This window comes from Candoia aspera, chromosome 2 (genome assembly GCF_035149785.1).
Source record: "Candoia aspera isolate rCanAsp1 chromosome 2, rCanAsp1.hap2, whole genome shotgun sequence".
Taxonomy (NCBI): Eukaryota; Metazoa; Chordata; class Lepidosauria; order Squamata; family Boidae; genus Candoia; species Candoia aspera.
Window position 1 is genome coordinate 149,651,768 of NC_086154.1, and position 19,716 is coordinate 149,671,483.

Genomic DNA, 19,716 nt, shown 5'->3' on the forward strand with positions numbered 1-19,716 from the left:
TCAGATCCTTGATTGGGTGCTTGGGGTTGTGTCTGGCAGGGCAGCAAGTGGGAGCCCAGAGGACCAAAGCAAAGAGACCAAGGAGAAGGAACTTCATCATGCCTTGGCCCTTCTCAATGCAAGCCTGCTGTTCTCTATGTTGGGATCTCCACTCCAGGTATCATCCTGTACAGTGAGAGGTTTTATATTCTTCTTCCCCACAACTCTGATGAGGGGGAGGAAGGGGGAAGCCAAGCAAATGGAGCAAACACACTGGCTGTCCAGAGGGGGCTCTGGCATTTACCACCAGTTGGGGATCTGACCTACCTAACACAGGGGAGCTTCTCTATGAGTCTTTGGCCGGGCTCTGAGGTCTTGCACATTCATGAATGCTGCTTCTGTGAGTGCACACAGCCAGCTACTGTCCAGAAATCCATGAACTGTTTCTGTCAAGAAGGAGACTTGATACCCCTGGAGCTAAGCCAGCCTATGTCTGCACAGTGCCAAGTTTGGGACTGCTGACACCAGTATTTGCCTCACCAAGCACCACAGATTATTATTGGTCAAGGGTCATGCAGGAGGTGGAGGCATGCGTGCTCTGCCTGGTGTTGGTCATTGAACATCTAGTGGAGGTTCCCTTGAAGGAATCTCCCACCTTCACTTACTGTATAAAGGCCAACGCACCTGTATCTCCTGAAGCAAGGAGGCACCAGAACATACCTTTGCTTGGAATCTGGTATCCAAGAGGGAAAAAAGGGTGTGGCCCACATGTGGTTATTTTGGACCTACTTTCCTAGAAATATATAAGCCATCACTAAGTTCTGTTGCCCAATTTGAACAGAAGAGAGCAGAACGCATGCCAGTGTAACAGCAGCAGTATAACTACAGGTGATCCATCTCAAACCCAGTTAAGTTTCTGCTTCTGTAGCTAAGATTGCTGGATGAGAAACGATCATCAGGAGTAGTTTTGTTTTTCCTGACCTTCTAGCTAGGGCTAACCAGTAGACTGCATGGCTCTTAGTGTCTTACCACAGGAATAAACCTGCCATCATAAGAAATATATAGAAATTTTTATTGTATTTTTAATTGTAATGGTTTTATATTTTAATCTTGTTTTATTGTAAGCCGCCCAGAGTCCCCTCACTGGGGAGAGATGGGCGGTGAATAAATTTATTAAATAAATAAATAAATATGGATGGCTTCTAATTTGTGTGGTACTTCAGTCTATCATTCAGGTTTGTGCAGTGGAATCCTCTCAGATATCTCCCTAATTTTCTGTCCAATATTTTCCCATTTATATGACTGCCTGGAAGGATAAAAGAGAAAAGAAGGCAAACTGATGTAATTAGGAAGGCAATGACGTCTCAGAAACCAAGGCTGAGGTCCCCTGCATAGCACTTATAACAATTCCTTTGATGCACACTGAGCTTCCTGCCCTTCCTTATTCCTGTTGTTGTTTTAGTATTTCAGAGGATGTTAGGTCAATATTTGTCATATTTTCAGGGGAATGGTGTAATAATCCAGCTCTGGCATTAGATGAGAACTGCAAAAGGACATCCAAATGAAGCTGCACCAACCCATTGAGATATGCTTAAGTTGTCCTTAGCTACACTGGCATCAAAGTAGGTCCCCCCCCCCAACCACATTCCAACTTTGTCCAAGAGTACCCTGAAGGTATGCAAAATCAGTTAGGTTTTGTCATCTGTTATCTTGAGGGAGAGAGCCAGTCTGGTGTAGCGGTTAAGGCACTGGGCTAGAAACTGGGAGACCCTGAGTTCTAGTCCCGCCTTGGTCACAAAACCAGCTGGGGACCTTGGGCCAGTCACTCTCTCTCAGCCCTAGGAAGGAGGCAGTGGAAAACCACTTCTGAAAATCTTGCCAAGAAAACTGCAGGGACTTGTCCAGGCAGTCTCCAAGAATCGGACACAATTGAATGGATTAAAAATCTTGAGGGAAGGCAGGGGAGTGGCAATGACTTGGAAGAGAGGTAATAATAAAGGTGGTGCCTGGCATAAGATAGGATCAGCAATGGGAACAGCTATTTCATGCCAGTATAATTTTCTGCCCACTCGGGAATAGATAGACAGCACTTCAACTCAGCAAAAAGGAAAAGCCTACAGACCTGAATGCAGCTTTGATGCCTTCATATGGACTAATGCACCATCCAGCTAAATGTTAAAGTGGTTGCCTTTGCAACAAATACTTGCTCTGTTTGGTCTCATCCTAACCATGACTTCCTCATCCTTCCCTTAATAAACATGAACGTTGCATTGGGACAATTGGGTTTATGTAATATTGGGCTACCACATAGGGTTGATTTTTCCATGAAACCCAGAACCAGATTTTATAACCAATCCATTTATACCTCCAGCCCCTTTACTTGCATCCCCAAAGGGTACTAAGAAAGATGGATCAAGGAGATTTTTCAGGGACAAACTAGATATGATGGGTGTCATCTTTGTCATATAGGAAAAGCCCTGTTTCCAGTGGCTTAAGCGTGCTTACTAGAAACTAAGAGCCACATGTTGCTGCTTTTTGCATTTATTCATAAGAAAGTCAAATATAACTGGGGCACTTTTCTTCCAAATACCATGTGGCAGATCCCAGAGGAGGAAATCATTTTTGATCCATCTCATTCCGCAGAATCTATGGAAAGAGGAAAGGGGACTGGGTAGGAGGGATGCTGAGCTGGGGCTCAGCATTGCCTTTCCTTCTTGCTGTCTGTCATTTCAAGCACTTTTCTCCTACACACCGTCCTCCTCATATCCGAACTGAATGAGGGAAATGGAATAGGAAAGGCATAAAGCTTAGGCAGCTTCCTTCACTTGTGCAATACATTGGCCATGTTCATACAACAGCCTTAAGGTTAATTATGGTTTACAGAATAAACCCCATTTGATTGGGCACTAATAATACAAAAAGCCATCAGTCAGGGTTTAGAAAACACTCTGGGTTATTTCATCCAGCAGGTTAACCTCCAAACAGCTTTTCAGCTCAGCATGTTGTATAAACCCAGATGCATATAGCTACATCTGCATAACCAACCTGTCTTCCCCTCCCTTCCTCCATCATCTCATCCCAGTTTAATCAATCAGCCATTCCATGCATCTGATGAAGTGAGCTGCAGTGCATGAAAGCTTATGCCTTTTACAAAAATTGGCTAGTCAGAAAAGATGCTACTAGTCTCCTGGTTTTTGCCACCATAGACTAACATGGTTCTCATCCTACAAACCCAACATGTGACTGAGTTCACACATTACACTAAACTATGGTTGTTTAATCAAAGCTTGTGAAATAAGCCAAAATTGGCACCTAGAATTGGGTGTTAAACCATATTTTAGAAACCACAATAGTTGGATGTATACAATATAAATCCAGATAAAATACCTAAAAGCCTTAACATGGGGTCCTTCATCTGCAGCACAAGGGCTGTATCTGGTCCTACAGTGTGGCATCTTCCAAAAGTTGTCACCAATTTGTAACACAAGGGGAAACCTATTAATTCATGGAAATAGTCATACCAATTGTAATTAAGTTTAATTTATATGCAAACAAATTGTAGTTTTCTAGTGATTGAACCTGTTTGTGGACTGCCACCCTCAGGAAATTACTCTGACCCTAACCCAAAGGAGGCCTTTAGCCCAAATAAACCTTATATGCTTCTGGCTTTGTGTGAAGGAGGACCCAGCAGTAAGACGTCCAACCATCTCCATGTTATGGCTGTGTTTGCACACATACTCAGCCATATTAGAATTAGTTTGGTTTCGGCTTAATGTATCATGGGGACGCGGTGGCGCTGCGGGTTAAACCGCTGAGCTGCCGATCGGAAGGTCGGCGGTTCGAAACCACGCGGCAGGGTGAGCTCCCGTTGTTAATCCCAGCTCCTGCTCACCTAGCAGTTCGAAAACATGCAAATGTGAGTAGATCAATAGGTACCGCTTCGGCGGGAAGGTAACGGCGTTCCGTGTCATCATGCTGGCCACATGACCCGGAAGTGTCTACGGACAACGCCGGCTCTAAGGCTTAGAAACGGAGATGAGCACCGCCCCCTAGAGTCGGACACGACTGGACTTTACGTCAAGGGAAACCTTTACCTTTACTATCATGGGGACTTAGCCATTACAGTATATAAACTCTAGTTTAGCATTTTGGGCAAACCCAGCCAGTTATGATGAATTCAGACACCATGCTTATACAAACCATGGTTCAGCACAATTTGTGATTCCAGTCTACACATCAGTGAAATAAGTAACTTTGACTTTCGGCTTACATGTCCTAGGGACATGTTTTGCCTTGCAGAACAAATAGCAACTGGTCCCATGAATTTTTATCAGGAATGTGGGGAAAAGGTTTTACCATGCACATGAATCCTAGTCAGATCCTAATTCAATGGCACAATTATTACCTTTAAGGGATCCCTTACATCAGTGTTTCTTAAACTTTTGCTCTCAGGATCCTTTTCCATTTTTAAAAATTATGGAGAATCCCAAAAGACTTCTTGTTTGCATGGGTTATATTTATCAATATTTACTGTATTAAAAATAAAAATTGATGCATTCATAGAATATTTATTTATTGAATCATGTAAAAATAACAGTATTAAACCCATTAGGTGTTAAAATAAACAATATTTTTCATGAAAAAACCCATTTTTTTAGCAAATAAAAAATAATAACGAGAAGCATGACATTGCTTTAAATTTTTGCAAATATCTCCAATGTCTAGCAAATAAATTTGATTTTGTGGACCTCTGAGAGGGTCTTGGAGGACCCCCAGGGGTCCTCAGACCACACTTACAGAAAGATTGCCTTACATCATATCCAGTTACTGACTTTTAAACATTTCCAGTCTTGACTGCCAATTCTTCTGATCACTCCAAAATCCAATGCTCAGAATTAGCTGACTGAAGGAGCCTGCTTTTTCCCCTTCCCCTATTTCCTAATTGCTGGCTTGTGTGTGTAGAGCAAAGTTTGAGTTTGGGAGAGAGAGGAACAAATCTTTGGAGGAGGTGGTCACATGGCTGCCAACAGTTTGCAACATGCTATTTAAAAGGCTTCTTACTCATCCTCAGCCACAGAAGTTGGACTCTCCGCCAGGATTAAGATGGGGCTGGAGCCAGGAAGGTACAAATCACTGAAGATTAGTAGGCACAAGCCATTAAACCTATGACACTGCAAGAAGAAAGAATTAAGATATACACATGACAAAGCAATCTTCCATCCCTACCCCCACAATTATACGGAGAACTTGAAAAAACAGGCCTGCAGTACATGTGTGTGTTTTTTCATCCAGCCTCCAGAAGGCCCAGTACTGAAAAATTAGAATGAGTCCAATGTATATGTTACAGTTCCACAGAACACAAGAAAACTGTGCAATGTGGTATCGGATAGAGAATTCAGGGGATCTGGGCTTTTCAGTTACAGCACGGGGCGGGGGAGAGAGAGAGAGAGAGGTTTTAGTCCTTGCAGTTGAGTTTCACATATTGCACTGAACCATAATATAATCTGAGTTACAGACTCTGGGTTATAGTTTAGCCTGAGGAGTGAATTTAGCCAACTGTGGTTTATAAACAAGAGTTGACAAACATAGTGTGATATGTGAACTAAGGCAGCACCTGCTGAAGTCACAGGAACTTCAGAGAAGCTTGCTAAGATTCTTGTTAGTTGGGGTGGGTTTTGGCACCTCCAGTGATCCTTCTTCACCTTATACTAGAAAAAAATAGCTCAATAGCTTATACTGAGAATAGTAAACACTGTCCGCTGTGCTCTGCAAAGTAACGTGAACTGTGGAATTAGCTTAATTTGTACAATTTATCTGGTCACAAAAACTACCTATTCTTGGAAATAATTTGCATTGCTTAACAGCAAAAAAAAATGCCTTTTTTAAGTATATGCCTGAACTGTGTAGCTCAGTTGTATGTATTTTTACTCTGAAGTGAGTTTTGGCAAGTTCCATTTGACAGGACTGCAGGTCTATAAAAAGCTGGATTTTTTTAAAAAAAACACCAAACTTTTATTCTGAGCCAGGCTCATGATTGCAGTATTGCTCAACTTCTTTGACTGGGTTGACATATTTGCCAAACCATAAGGTGGTTTGCTTGTTTATGATTTAGTATGTTGTGTGAATCCAGTTGTGTGGTCAAGCAAACAGATCAGCGTGACACAGCCATTAAGTGTTATTAGTGAGCCTAATATTCTGGGCTATTAACTAGCAATCTACTTAACAGGAGTATTATTAGGAACTTGACAATTCATAATTGTTATCATTCTTAACTGTGAATTTATTTGGCTGCATACCTTACTGGAAGCAAAATCAGGAACTTGTACAATGACTTTATGATTTAATACATGCAACAGTAAAATGGATCAGATAGAAGTTTATTCATACATTTGTACCATAATCTGGTGCTTTCTAGAGAACGTGGATCACAGCTGTCAATGGCCATGTTGGCTGTGAATTATGGGAGTTGTAGCCCAACAAATCCGGAACCTGCAAGGTTGGATAGGAACCATATTTCAACATAAGGTATTGTATGAATTTAGCCCACTGACTTTATAAACCATGGTTAATGTTTTAGCATGTTGTATGAACCCAATCTCTTTCTGTTCCATATCTGTTCAAATATTCATCCATAAAACCCCTTCTGTGAGCTTCTTACATCATGCTGGGCATATAAAAAGATGCAAGGAAATCTTATTTTTGCATGCTACTTTCCCTAACATACATTATAGGTATCCTTCCCTAATATGTACTTTCTTATATACAGTCTGAATAGAGAAGGACATCACAAAATACAGAGAGCAGCACAATTCAGTTGATGGCCATGTTCCATTTCACTTAATAAGCGTAAATTAGGTCAGACCAGTCCACTTAACAGGGCAAACCAAATCAGTAACTCTGAGCTGCTTAGTCTGTGGGAGAAGCCTTTGTAACCTTTCTCCTAGGGCAGTCCTGCCTGCTGAACCCATGGCTCTTGCCAGCAGCTCCTGGTCCTTGGAGGAACACTTGTCTCAAACACAGTGACACAGATCTGGAAGTAAAATGGGAAGGTGAATTAGTAATGAACTAAATGTTATTATTATTATTCTTTGTTCCAGAAGGCTTTAGAGCCAATTCCCACCCCTTTCCTGTTTTTCATTCAACCTGACCCTGTTCTTCTGATAGAAACCATCTTTCCCTTAGCTCTGGCGGCTGGTTCCCATTACAATGCTCCTTGCAAAAGCTGTTTTAAAATGCTTCAGTGTAATTTTTGTCCAGATAAATTCATGGCATTAGGCATTGCCTCAGGGCTCAGCCTAGGACATTCTGGACTCTCAGCTTTCCTTTTTTTTTTCCCCCAACACATTGTGTTGCAAGATAAGGCATCAGGAGACAAATGCAATCTCTCTTCCATCAAAGATAGAACAGGAGCTAGCATTCTGGGCTTGGGGTGACCCAGCCAAATTGTAAACAAAGGCAGTAAACATGGGTGTCAGTTCTTTGACAGCTGGCTGAACTGAAAGGATTTTTTTCCAAGTACAAATTCACTGAGTTCTCTTTAGCAAGATTTATTGAAACGGAAGAATGGTGATTCAAGAATTCCAACACAAGAACTAATTTTCCATTTAGAACCAATATATACAGTACATGCCTGCCCTCTAACTGATCAAAGGTTAGGGAGATGTGAACTGCACAGCAGGACTCTTCTGCTCTGGCCCTCACACCTTGAAGCTGTGTACCCCCTGAGGTCTGCACAGCTAAGTCCCTACTGGGATTTCGAAAAGCAACCAAGATGCCTCTATTGTGCTGAGATTTTAACCAGAGAGAGAGAGAGAGAAGATAAATAGAACATTAGGGTGAAGCCTTTCTGAGTCTTTTTCTCACAGCCTTACAGTGCCCTGTAGTGGGGGTGGGAGGCAGTTCTCTTAACTGATAACAGGGGAATATGCAGCTGGTGGTTAACCTAACAGTTGCTTAATCTTATCAGTCTGAGAACCACCTCTTACATTGGCCCAAGGGTAAATAGATGGAGAAATATACAAAACTGTATGAATGCACTGGGAATCTCTATCCCAGGTTCTCTTAAGACAGGCAGCATCTCAAGCAACATCCTTGCTCTTGGTACCTTCAGATGTGCTAGACCAGCATCTTACAGGACTTGTAGTGCAATACTTGTAAATTGCATCCAGTCAGGCAAGATTAATCTAGAGCCTAAGGACATAAATAGGAGACATCTCATAAAGTTACTGTGGGCCTATATAAAGATCAAAACCCATCTGTCTCTTCTAACCATACCTATATAATGCTACTTCTGTATAATTAGGGAACCATATATGACAGTGTACAATTGCATGGTGAGGCAGCACAGGAAGAAAGTGGGAGGAACTTAGAATCACTCCTCTGCTCATTTCTTTGCAGTGCCTAGTATCATATTCCACTCAGTAGGAGCTGGATATCTAGATCAGAGCCATTGAAGAAGGCCAGCTCATATTGTCATCCAAGCCAATGCTGTCACAATATAAGATTCATTCAAATTAGTTTTGCATTGTCCATATTTTCTCATAATAAGCTGTGTTCTTTGCTGATTATACCAACCAATCAACAATTGTCCTCCTAGCTGCTCAACTGTTGTCCTCTCTTCTACTACACGTTCCATCTGAGAATATCTGAGTTCTGAGACTAATCCCCACCTTTCTCGCTTTGTAAAGAAAGAGAATAAAAGGGAATGCAAGCTGTTTGTCTCCTCTCCCTCCTCCATGATCACCTGTCTACAGCAGACATAACACTTTTGAATAGACTCTGAAGATGGAAAAAGAATATTATAGAATAAGAATGCACTGGACACATTGTCACAGAATGCTCATCCTCAAGGAAAGGAGAAGCATTGGGAAATATCTGGACATCTGAATGTTTCTGCAAATATGGTTGTTCTTAATGATATTGGACATTTTGCAACATAGAAAGAAATGGGCACTGTCTACTGGCTATGGCATTGTATTGGTATCATTCTGATGTCTACATTTTTGTGAAAGGGACATTGTGGTGACATGGTAAAACAATATCCAGGAAGATTCTTATGTAATTGTTTCACTGAGGGAAGCCTAAGTATTTTACTCCTTGCTCCATTTTTGAACAGAAAGAACAACCGGATTGATAATTTGCTGCAATGCCCCCCAGATAATGACTGAAAGCAGAACTGCAGCTTCAAAGTTCATCCAAGTGATTGGAGAAACCAAGAATCCAGAATCCTGGGACCCCCAGAAGCATGGCTTCTGGAAGCTCCAAGCAGCACAGCCAATGGCAGGAGATGCTTGGAGTTAATCAACAGCCAATGAAGCCACAGATTTGCCACCTTTCCTATAAAAAGTCTTCTTCAAGTTGAGTTCACTTGATTTCACAGATAGTTTTGTTCGCAAGAATAAAAAAATTGCCATTTCACTTGCTAATTTGGCCTAAGGTAAAGGTAAAGGTTTCCCTCGACGTAAAGTCCAGTCGTGTCCGACTCTAGGGGGCGGTGCTCATCTCCGTTTCTAAGCCTTGGAGCCGGCGTTGTCATAGACACTTCCGGGTCATGTGGCCAGCATGACGACTCGGAACGCCGTTACCTTCCCGCCGAAGCGGTACCTATTGATCTACTCACATTTGCATGTTTTCGAACTGCTAGGTGAGCAGGAGCTGGGACGAGCAACGGGAGCTCACCCCGCCGCGCGGTTTCGAACCGCCGACCTTCCGATCAACAGCTCAGCGGTTTAACCCGCAGCGCCACCGCGTCCCTAATTTGGCCTACAACCTTCATATTTCCTGATAGTCTCCCAGTAATAATCAGGTAGACGTAAACAGATGCTGGCTCTCACTGCTTTTCTATTTATTGTTGTGACTTAGCATTTGGCAGCATGGCAACTTTGGGTCTGTTTGATGAAACAGATTGTTCTAGGATGGCTTGAGGTTCTGTTTCTAAATGAATCCACTTTGATCTTTCTGGCCAATGATTCTAACAAGTAGATATACAGTATATAGGAGAGGAGTGTGATCCTTTTGACTCTCCTGAACTATCCAGCATCCTTGGATATTAATGACCTTGGTATCCTTCTGGACCATCTGACTAGACTGAAAATTGCAAGCATTGCTTTCCAGTGGCTTTACTCTTATGTATTAGTGAAATTCAGATGGTAGTGCTGAGCATTGTTAAGGAATTCCAGAGGCTGTCTGTGACCCACTTGCAAAGCACTTTGGGATAAAATCTCAGGCATCCTATTTTTAGGATGTATGTGCTTAGAATATATCTGGCCATAGTTCTTGAAAGGGCTTCAAGTACTGTTGCTTAAGGTTAGAGCCAAGGTGCTTGTAGGAGCATATTCTACCATCTGTGTGCTCAGTTCTTAGTCTTCTGAGTCTGAGATCATCAGCTGATCGCAAACATGCATTCTGCTTTAGGGGTAAATACTTAAAGTTGACTAATTTCAATCTGGTTGTGACTGGAGTACTTGTAGGAAAATCTTCTACTGAGAAATGTGCACCATTCATTATATAAATTTCACTGGGCACCAAGATGGCATTGCTATCCTTTAATTATTGCTCTATGTTTTGTCTCTAGTTCCTATTTTAATTGGGGTATTCCATTTAGACAAAAGTCCTGGAACAGAAGCACACACTCTTCAAAGGTGGGGATATTCCATAACACTACTCATAGGCTTGGAGTGAGGGCTGACATTGCTAGTAACACTCATCACACCTCTTCCCTGCCATCCTACCTTAAACCTCAGTTTTGTACATGGACATAGGCGTTTCTTAAGGATGTGGACACGCTTAGAAGTATTAACCTACTCTGAATATCAGTTTGTAGCTTGGCAGTTAGCCTTACGTTTAGATCACTGTGGGACATTCGTGGCATGGAGCATCTGTTCTCTGATTTGTGGATAGAGATAGCCTGGCCACTATTTCCTATGCCAGCTTTCTCTATAAATGATCCCCAGGTATGTTGGGACTGCAACTCCCAGACTTCCTATTGAACAATGCCATATTCGTCACCATGGGATGAGGTATCATCAGTATGCTGACGATACTCAATTGTATATCTCCATCCTGGGTGAAGTAAGTGATGCTGTGACCACCCTCTCTGAGTGTCTGGGGGCTGTGGGGGTCTGGATGGGGAACAACAGGCTTCAGCTGAACCCTGGTAAGACGGTGTGGCTGTGGGTTAAGGGCTCTGCCATATCCGGGACTTTGTCATCTTTGGTTCTGAATGGGGTTGCACTGCCCCAGACAGACCCAGTGTGTAACTTGGGGGTCCTCGTGGACTCACGGCTCCTGCTCAAAGAGCAGGTGGCAGCCGTGGCCAGAAGGGCCTTTGCACAGCTGCGTGTTATGCACCAGTTACGCCCTTTCCTGGATCGGGAGGCCCTTCGGACAGTCACTCATGCCCTTGTTATCTCCCATATAGACTATTGCAATGTGCTCTACATGGTGCTACCCTTGAAGAGTATCCGGAAGCTTCAGTTGGTCCAAAATGCGGCCGTGCAGGCTATTTTTGGTGCCCCTAGAAGGGCGCATATAACACCTTTGCTTCGCGAGCTGCACTGGATACCAGTTTGCTTCCGGGTCCAATTCAAGGTGTTGGTTATCACCTTTAATAGGCCCTACATGGTATGGGACCGGGTTACCTGAGGGACCGCCTCTTCCCCGCTTCATCAGCCCATCCCACCCGGTCATACAGAGAGGGCATGCTGCGAACCCCGTCTGCAAGAGAATTCCATCTGGCGGGGTCCAGGAGGTAGGCCTTCTCTGCAGTAGCACCCACCCTTTGGAACATCTTGCCCCCGGAGATGAGATTAGCCCCACAGCTCCTAGCCTTCCGGTGGGAATTGAAGACCTGGCTCTGCCATTGGGCTTGGGGCAGGGAGGAGAATAATCATACTTGGGGTTTGCTAGTGCCTTGAAGTGCCCCTCCTATGCAAGGATTGAATGAGACCATAGCCATGGGGATTTTATTGTATTTGGTAGTTTTTAAAATTATTTTAGTCTATATTTTATATTGGAATTTTATTGTATAGTTATTGTTTTATGTTGTAAACCGCCCAGAGTCCCTCCGTTCGGAGGAGATGGGCAGTGAAAAATTTGATAAATAAATAAACATTGACTAGGAGTTCTGGGAATTGCAGTCCCAATCCAACTGGGGGGTCCATGTGGGGAAAGGCTACCCTATGTTCTAGTGTAGTGTTTCTCAGCCTCAGGCTTGGGAATTCTGGAAATTGGTCCACACATCTTGAAGTTGCCAAGGTTGAGAAACACTGTTCTAGTATAATCCAAAATACAATACTATAATTACTATATATGAGATTATCTTTGAAGATACCACTACTACTTAATTGTTCTGGATTTGTCAGAGGTTCATTTCAAGAACAATTCAAAGTGCTGGTTTTAATAACTAAAGCACTGTATACAGCTTGGAACCCAAACCCGTCTATTAGATGGGTCTAATAGGTGCTGTCTATTTAGAGACAACATCTTCAGAAGGTCTTGTCTTGGTGGCCTCTGAGTCATGACTTCCAATGCTAAGTACCCGGGTAACAGTGGACACTTACAATATTATAGAATCACTTCAATAACCTTCCATATCCATCTGATTTGCTCCTTGAAAATATTATGGCTCTTTCCACATAGATTGCAATATCATCCTGATCCAAAGAATGTTCCAGTTGATGCTAGTAATTTCTGAGAATGAGCCCAAAGGGGAGGCACTCATCTCTATACACTCCGTAGAAAAAGCCTTGATGGCAAAGACAAAGCACCCCATTCCAGCCTCTGTCCCTGCTGGTCAAACATGTTTACATCTTAAAAGGAAAATACTCCATAGGACAGTGTTTCTCAGCCTTAGCAACTTTAAGATGTATGGACTTCAACTCCCAGAATTCCCCAGCCAGCAAGCCTGGATGGGGAATTCTGGGAATTGAAGTCCACACATCTTAAAATTGCCAAGGTTGAGAAACACTGCCCTAGAGGGACAGAGCAGAACAAACAGCTGCTGCATGTATATGGTAGATGGGGTCCTGAAACTGAGGACGTCTGTGCAGAATGGACCCTTGGCTGTCCTGGGCCCCTTTCTAAAGGCTGCCTGGGTCACTCAGAGTTGTGGATTTACTGCCTGTGCTACTTGGACTGACATGGATGGGGACACAGTTAAATGTCACTGGTTTCACACATCATGGGAAGTAGTTTATTTCACTTAGACCTAGCAAGCTGTCTGAATCCAGCCAGTGTGGCTTATTCTACAAACTAGAATTAAAACAAGCCATGACTGAGATCAGTATGTAAGCCCAGCCTATAGTGTTTTGCATGCCAAGGGGATATAGTGTCACCTTGGCTGGCATGGATTGGCTGTCTGTTTCTGGAAACGGTGTGGACTTCATCTGCCATCTGCTAGAATGAATAGGCAGTTGCCAGTACATTAAGGACAAGGCTACTTTTGAAGCATTTTTCGTTCTCCTTTCTGCTTCTGTTTTCCACTCCTGTCCTGCATGGACTGTATATTGATCTAAGCCACAGTTTTCTTAACCATGATCTGTTGATTAAATCACAGTTGGATTCATACAACATGCTAAGCCACAAGTTAGAAGAGTAAAAAATATGGTCATACATATCCCAGAGGGCTATCAGACGAAGCTCATAACACCACCGATTCCAGAGTACAGTAAAGTGTTAGTGTGTCAAAGGTTAGTCAAAGGTTAGTGTAGCCCTCAAGACAATAGAAGTTGTTCACCACTGCCATAAACAATGGTTTACAAACTTCAGTGGCTGGATTCATGCCACAGACTAAACCAAATCCACGTAAACCACATTATGGCTTAGCATAATGTATGAATCTAATCACTGAATTCCACAGCTGCCCAGCATCACTGCATGATAGGTAGTTCTGCCCGTAAATCTTATGCAATTCTCCAGTGAAACATGATGGGCCTCTCTAGCTACATTTCTCAGGAAGTTAGTCAAGACTGCTTTATTCCAGCAAGCCCAAGGAATCTGGTTTTTATCCCTTCAGAATGAATTGTGGTAATAGTGGGAAATGCTATGACTGGTATGGCTTTATTATACTGACTCTATTGTCCTTCCAGAAAGGACTTTTATGGGGAAAAATGTACTTCCTCCTTAACAGAATAGGGTGGAGGCTGAAGAGGAGTGATCCAGACTGTGTCATACTCTGTAATCTTTCCATACTTTCCTACCACTTCCTCCCTTTCTCCTTTCCATTAAAAAGCCACGCACACACAATTGTTCCAAAGAAAAAAAGAGACTAGCTGCACAATGTCTTTTGACCAGTCACACCAGGGACGCATCCACAAGATTCTAAGCCACCCTGAGCTACTTGTTAAACAGCCACATGGCAAGATATACACAACTGTTGTTGTTTTTTTAATACTAAGCGGTTCTATTCAGATTTAAGTCAACTTTGTGAGACTTCTCTGTAAACATATATAAGGTGTAATGCCTCTAACGCTTGCTTACATGGAAGTAAATTCTGTTGAAAGTAATGAGTCAAGGGCCAGTTTACACATTTATTTCAGCCCACCTGGCTTTTAGCTTATCCTGTTATGGGAAGAGCAAAAAAGAGAGAAAAAACTAGGGACATTCTGATGTTTATTTAGGAAATGTTTATTCTTACAAATGGGAAAAACCAGGAGAAAAAATCGATAATGAAACACAAATTAGAGCTTGGTTTTGAGCACAGAACTTTCTGCGTGTCTCAATAATGCCCTAGGAACAATTGTTACCTGATAGTAGTGTACATTTACTAAAACAAAGGAGTGCAAAGCTGTTCTAAAGTTGCTTGTCCAGTCACACTAACATGCTATAATAGTACCATTGCTACTGTAACATATAAAACAGCCACTCATGCTCCATTAGCTGGTTTGGCTTTAGATAAATCACAACAAACCATCATCCTAATGATGTAACTCCATAAGAAACTGCATGGGCCAAAGGAAGATTAAGTTTTCTCTGCTAAGAACAGTTGTGATAATCAATTTGATATTCCCCTGTGTTTCAGACTGGGTCTCTACAGAGATTAATCTGGAAAATCTGCATGTTCCAGGACAAGAAAATGGGTTATTAATTTATGAAAAATACATGAAGAAGAAATTACAAGATTGTCTAATTTAGATTATCTTTGAACTTCCTAAAAAAAGAAGAGTTGTTGTTTTACTTTACCAGATCTGAAGTAGCGTTAGTCACTGTGGGACCATTTTGCTTAAACTAACCAAAAGACACACTCAAGGGGTAAAAATTACCCAAAGCAGAAGTTGTCCTTAAAGAACCATCTTTCCTTGCCTGCAAGTTCCTAAAAGTAGCAGATTTTGCTTTGTGGATTAGATCAGTGGCTGGTGACCATTCAGTTGTATTCTTGTATGTATGGATTAAATTACACCCTAATCCAACTGTGCTCAAGTCATTCAACCAGTTCGCACAGCAGCACCTCACTAGTGTATCATTACTGACTGTCCACTGTAGGTTCCATGGCATTGGCATGAGCTCTGCCCCACCAGGAGCTAGAACAAGATACACCAGCCCAGCACAGGAGGCTCTCCATATCAAGCCATATGGCACACCAAGCCGAAGAGCCAAAGACTAATGGAGCTGGCCAAGCCCAGCTTGCTGTGCTACTTTCTCACTAGCAAGGGAGAGGGAAAACTAGCTGCAGAGCAAGAGAACAGGGGGAAATCTCAGTGGAGCTAAACTTATTTCCCTGGGACTAGAGCATCTCTGAGCTGAAGCTGTCTTCCGAAACGGTTGCCTCCCTCCCAGTGCTGAGCAGAAGTGGACAGGGTTGCAACAGATTAAGGGCCTTTCCCCACCCTTGCACTTTACCATGATGCAAACATGCCCTGAGCACATTTCTTCTTCTTTTTTTTTTATGTAGCTCATCCCCAGCCCATGGGTGAGACAGCCTTAAATTGTCTTTAGCTGAGTCAGTATTAAGGTAGTTTTTTCCCTTAATCCAACACTGGCTAAAGACAGCCTTAAGGTATCTAAATCAGGCGACTGGGAACAGAGGCATGATGGATATTGGCTGTGGGGACAGCAGACTTGATGCCAATATAGCTTTCTGTTAACTCAGAAATACTGTAGGTCAGTCGCATCTGCACAATATACTAGGCTGCACATGTGGATCTCACGACAGGCAGGTCCTCTTCTTCAAATTTGTTAATAATGCACACACTGCAAGTTTACTTTCAAGAGTATTGTTTTGTGATCCTAACATATTTAGTGGGTTGTTTTGAATATTTAGTATCTTATAAGGTAAGATAATGTGAAATTGTGAAATCTGGACATTTTTACAAATCCGTAATATGTAACCCTAACCCTAACCCAAAGTAGGACATGTCTGGGAAAAACTAGAGGGCTAACTAACCCACTTTTTCTGCTGTAGCAAGAATATATTCTTCATCCACAACCCACAGGTTAGGCATTTGTATTTCTGTTTTTCCCGACCCACTGACTAGGTCAGTTTTTAGCAGGACAACCTCAGTTGTGCATTCTTTAAAACAACTGAAGGCAGGCATTTGTTACAATTGTACAAGAACCTGACAAAATGCAATTCAAACAAACACGTTTTAGACAACGGTGCAACCTAATTATGGTAAAGATATGATTTGACCCAGATCTTCTCAGTCTTGGCCCCTGACCTTGCCATCAGTGCTTAAATTCAGCAATGGAACATATGAAGTGGTAATTAAAAATTGAGCAATGTTATCCATTACTCTCATCCTATCACAGGCAGAGGCCAAATATTTATCAACCCAACACCTAAATGTATTTTATGTTGGAATTTCTCCTCTTTCTATGTACCTTTTGTCTTGTTCCCCCCTTCTTACCAGGCAGGCAGTTTTGCTACTTACTTCCCTCTCTCTGTCCAAGCCAAGTTCCTGCAGGCCCTGATTCAGAAGATGGTGAGGCTGAGTACAACTCATATATATTAGGGAAAGTTATTTGTGGAAAGATGCATCCTTCTTTGGTCAAACCGAGCTGTTGCTAGTTGACTTTTTCCTTACGCTGACCCTATTCCTGTTGATTCCTTAGGCTCTTGCCCCTCCTGGAATTGCTCCCCTTCTTCCCTCCTCCCTCCATTAATATTCTCTGCCATTTCTTATTTCTCCAGACACTTTTGAGTCACAGGTGACCCTGCCAAGCACTCCGTCTAGACTGAGAGTCATTCCCAAGCTATTCGGCTTTTCATTTCCTCTCTGCTGCAACTGGGGGAAAAAAATTCCTCCCCCCGCCCCCCGCTTCCAGCCTGGCCAGCCCATTATACTATCACCTCTCCATAGGCACAGGGTTTGCCCCACATTTTACAGGTTGCCCAGCAACAACAGCTTGGCCCAGGATATGTGAGAGGAAAGCAGTTAAATTAACAAAGTTGTTTGATGGAAAAGGGGAGTTTGATGGGAAAGGGGATATAGAAAGACCCAAGGCAAATGGTACATAGGTGAAGAATCCCAGCACTCAGGCTGTCAAATGTTTACCAGCTATTCATTAGCTGGTGTGCTTTTAACAGGAGTTTGACTTCCATTCACTCCGTTGAGAGTAGCTGTATCTCCTGCAAATCATACTGGGAAATGTTCCGTGGTGATTTCTGCGGTTACAGGTTTTAGAAAAGGCACTCGACCACTCTAGGCTATTTTTTTCTGACCAGTTGGCAACCTGTTTAAAAAGAAGGGAAGGAAGAAGTCAAACTATCGTATAAATTATAGGGGAAGGAGCTGCCTGATCTAACTCTATTGCTATGCTCTTTAAAAGTTTCCTTCCAGTCAAGGTCAGCTCCTACAGCAGTATTTCTCAACCTCAGCAACTTTAAGATGTGTGGACTTCAACTCCCAGAATTCCCTAGCATACTGGCTGGGGAACTCTGGAAGTTGAAGTCCACACATCTTAAAGTTGCTGAGGTTGAAAAACAGTCCTAGAGGCCTCATGGATATCTTCATGTAATTTTCTTGGCAAGTTATACAATTTTCTTGTCACTGCCTTCTTCCATAATCTTTTTGGGCTTCCCAGACTGAAAGCCTGGGATTTCCTGGTTGTCTCCCATCCCAGTGCACTGACCCTGCATACACGTTTGCAATAAACCAAGTCACGCTAGGTGCTGACATCTAGCTAGATATTATGTTATTTAATATTTCTATATATAACTGAAAATAGCAACCTTTGATATTCACTATTAATTCTAAAGTATTACATTAGTCCTGCCTCTACTCCAAGTGTTTAAAAGTTCAATTACATTGAGGCATACTAATTACTATTTTTAGATTATATTCTTCTATTTTTGCATTATTTTAAATATATATATGTATAAATGCTATATGTGAATAAAGTGTGTAGCCATTTAAAGCCTGTTTATTTATCGGATTTATACATCACCATTTACTCTCAGAAACTCTTATAAACATCCTACAAGGAAATAACATTAGTTTTTGAAAGGATATGCCCTGGCATCAACTTCCTTTAAGAGCATTTGGAAAGTGGATTTTTGTCTTCCTTCTCATTTCATTGCTGGAAAACCTTCCCTTACAATACTTCTATCTTCCTTCTGTCTACTTCTGTATTTACATGAGGGAGCACATGTACAATCACATTATACAAATTTCTGTATACCAAAGACATACATAGACTTTGTCAAATATGGATGACAGCACCAGTCACTTGTTAGGAGTATCTGAAAGAACAGAACTGAAGTTCTCGTTTAGAAAGATAAGCAATATTTTGGCTGGGTTAGACAGCTTACTAAACTAAACTATTGTCTAGTTTGTGGTTTATTTCGGTGAATCCCACAAAACATGGCTCAGTTGTACAAACATAGTCCATTCTCACAATCTGATTACACCCAGCTTTATCCTCTAAGGGCTGCTCTTCATTTTTAAGAGGAATGACTACAGCAACTTACTGGTGGGCTTAGCTGTTGCTGAATAAAAGCCAAAGCCTGTCCAGTACTGCAGCTCTAAATCCGCCATTTAGGAAAAAAAATGTTGAAACTGGATACCGGCGTGCTTGAGGCGCCCTCTACCGGCAACTAGTAAATGGGCATTAATGAATCCCATTGCAAGTCAGCGATGTTAGGACTTCGAAAGGGAATTTATAATTAAACGACAGATAAAATGAACGGACTAAAGATATATATGAAGCACCAAAGAGAAGGGAAAGTTTAGTCCTTGTCTGTGAAGATATATGTAGAGCACGCTACAGAAACCTGGGGTTTTCCTGACGTTACATAACTACAATTTCCAGTAACATTAGCCAGCACGGTCCCGGTAAGGAATGACGGGGAGTTGTAGTTCGGCAATACGGGGGACCATAGTGGGTCTACTTCTGTTGTCCAATTATCAGCCGGTTCAGAATACAGACAAATTGTACGCTTATGAATATAACTGCATCAATGGTTCATTGCTGTCTGTCCCAGATTCTGCGCAGGCGTTGCGTGCGCTGTATCTTCCAGGAACTGGTTTCTCTTGCACGTCTGAATGCATTCTATAGAAACGACGAAGATTCTGCATGGACAAAATTAGCCTGCAGTTCCGAAGGATTCGGCCCTGCCTCCTTCCTCGGTTTGCCCCGCTCTTTTTCTATCCCCAGTAGCTCTGCTCTTCTCCAGAACGGAAGATTCCAAAAGCAAACAATAGCAGTTCAAGAAAAGGCAACATTCCCCTTCCAACAGAACTCTGGATTATTACCCCACCCCCACTTCAGGGGCAGGGGGGGTAAATGTATCTCGCATTC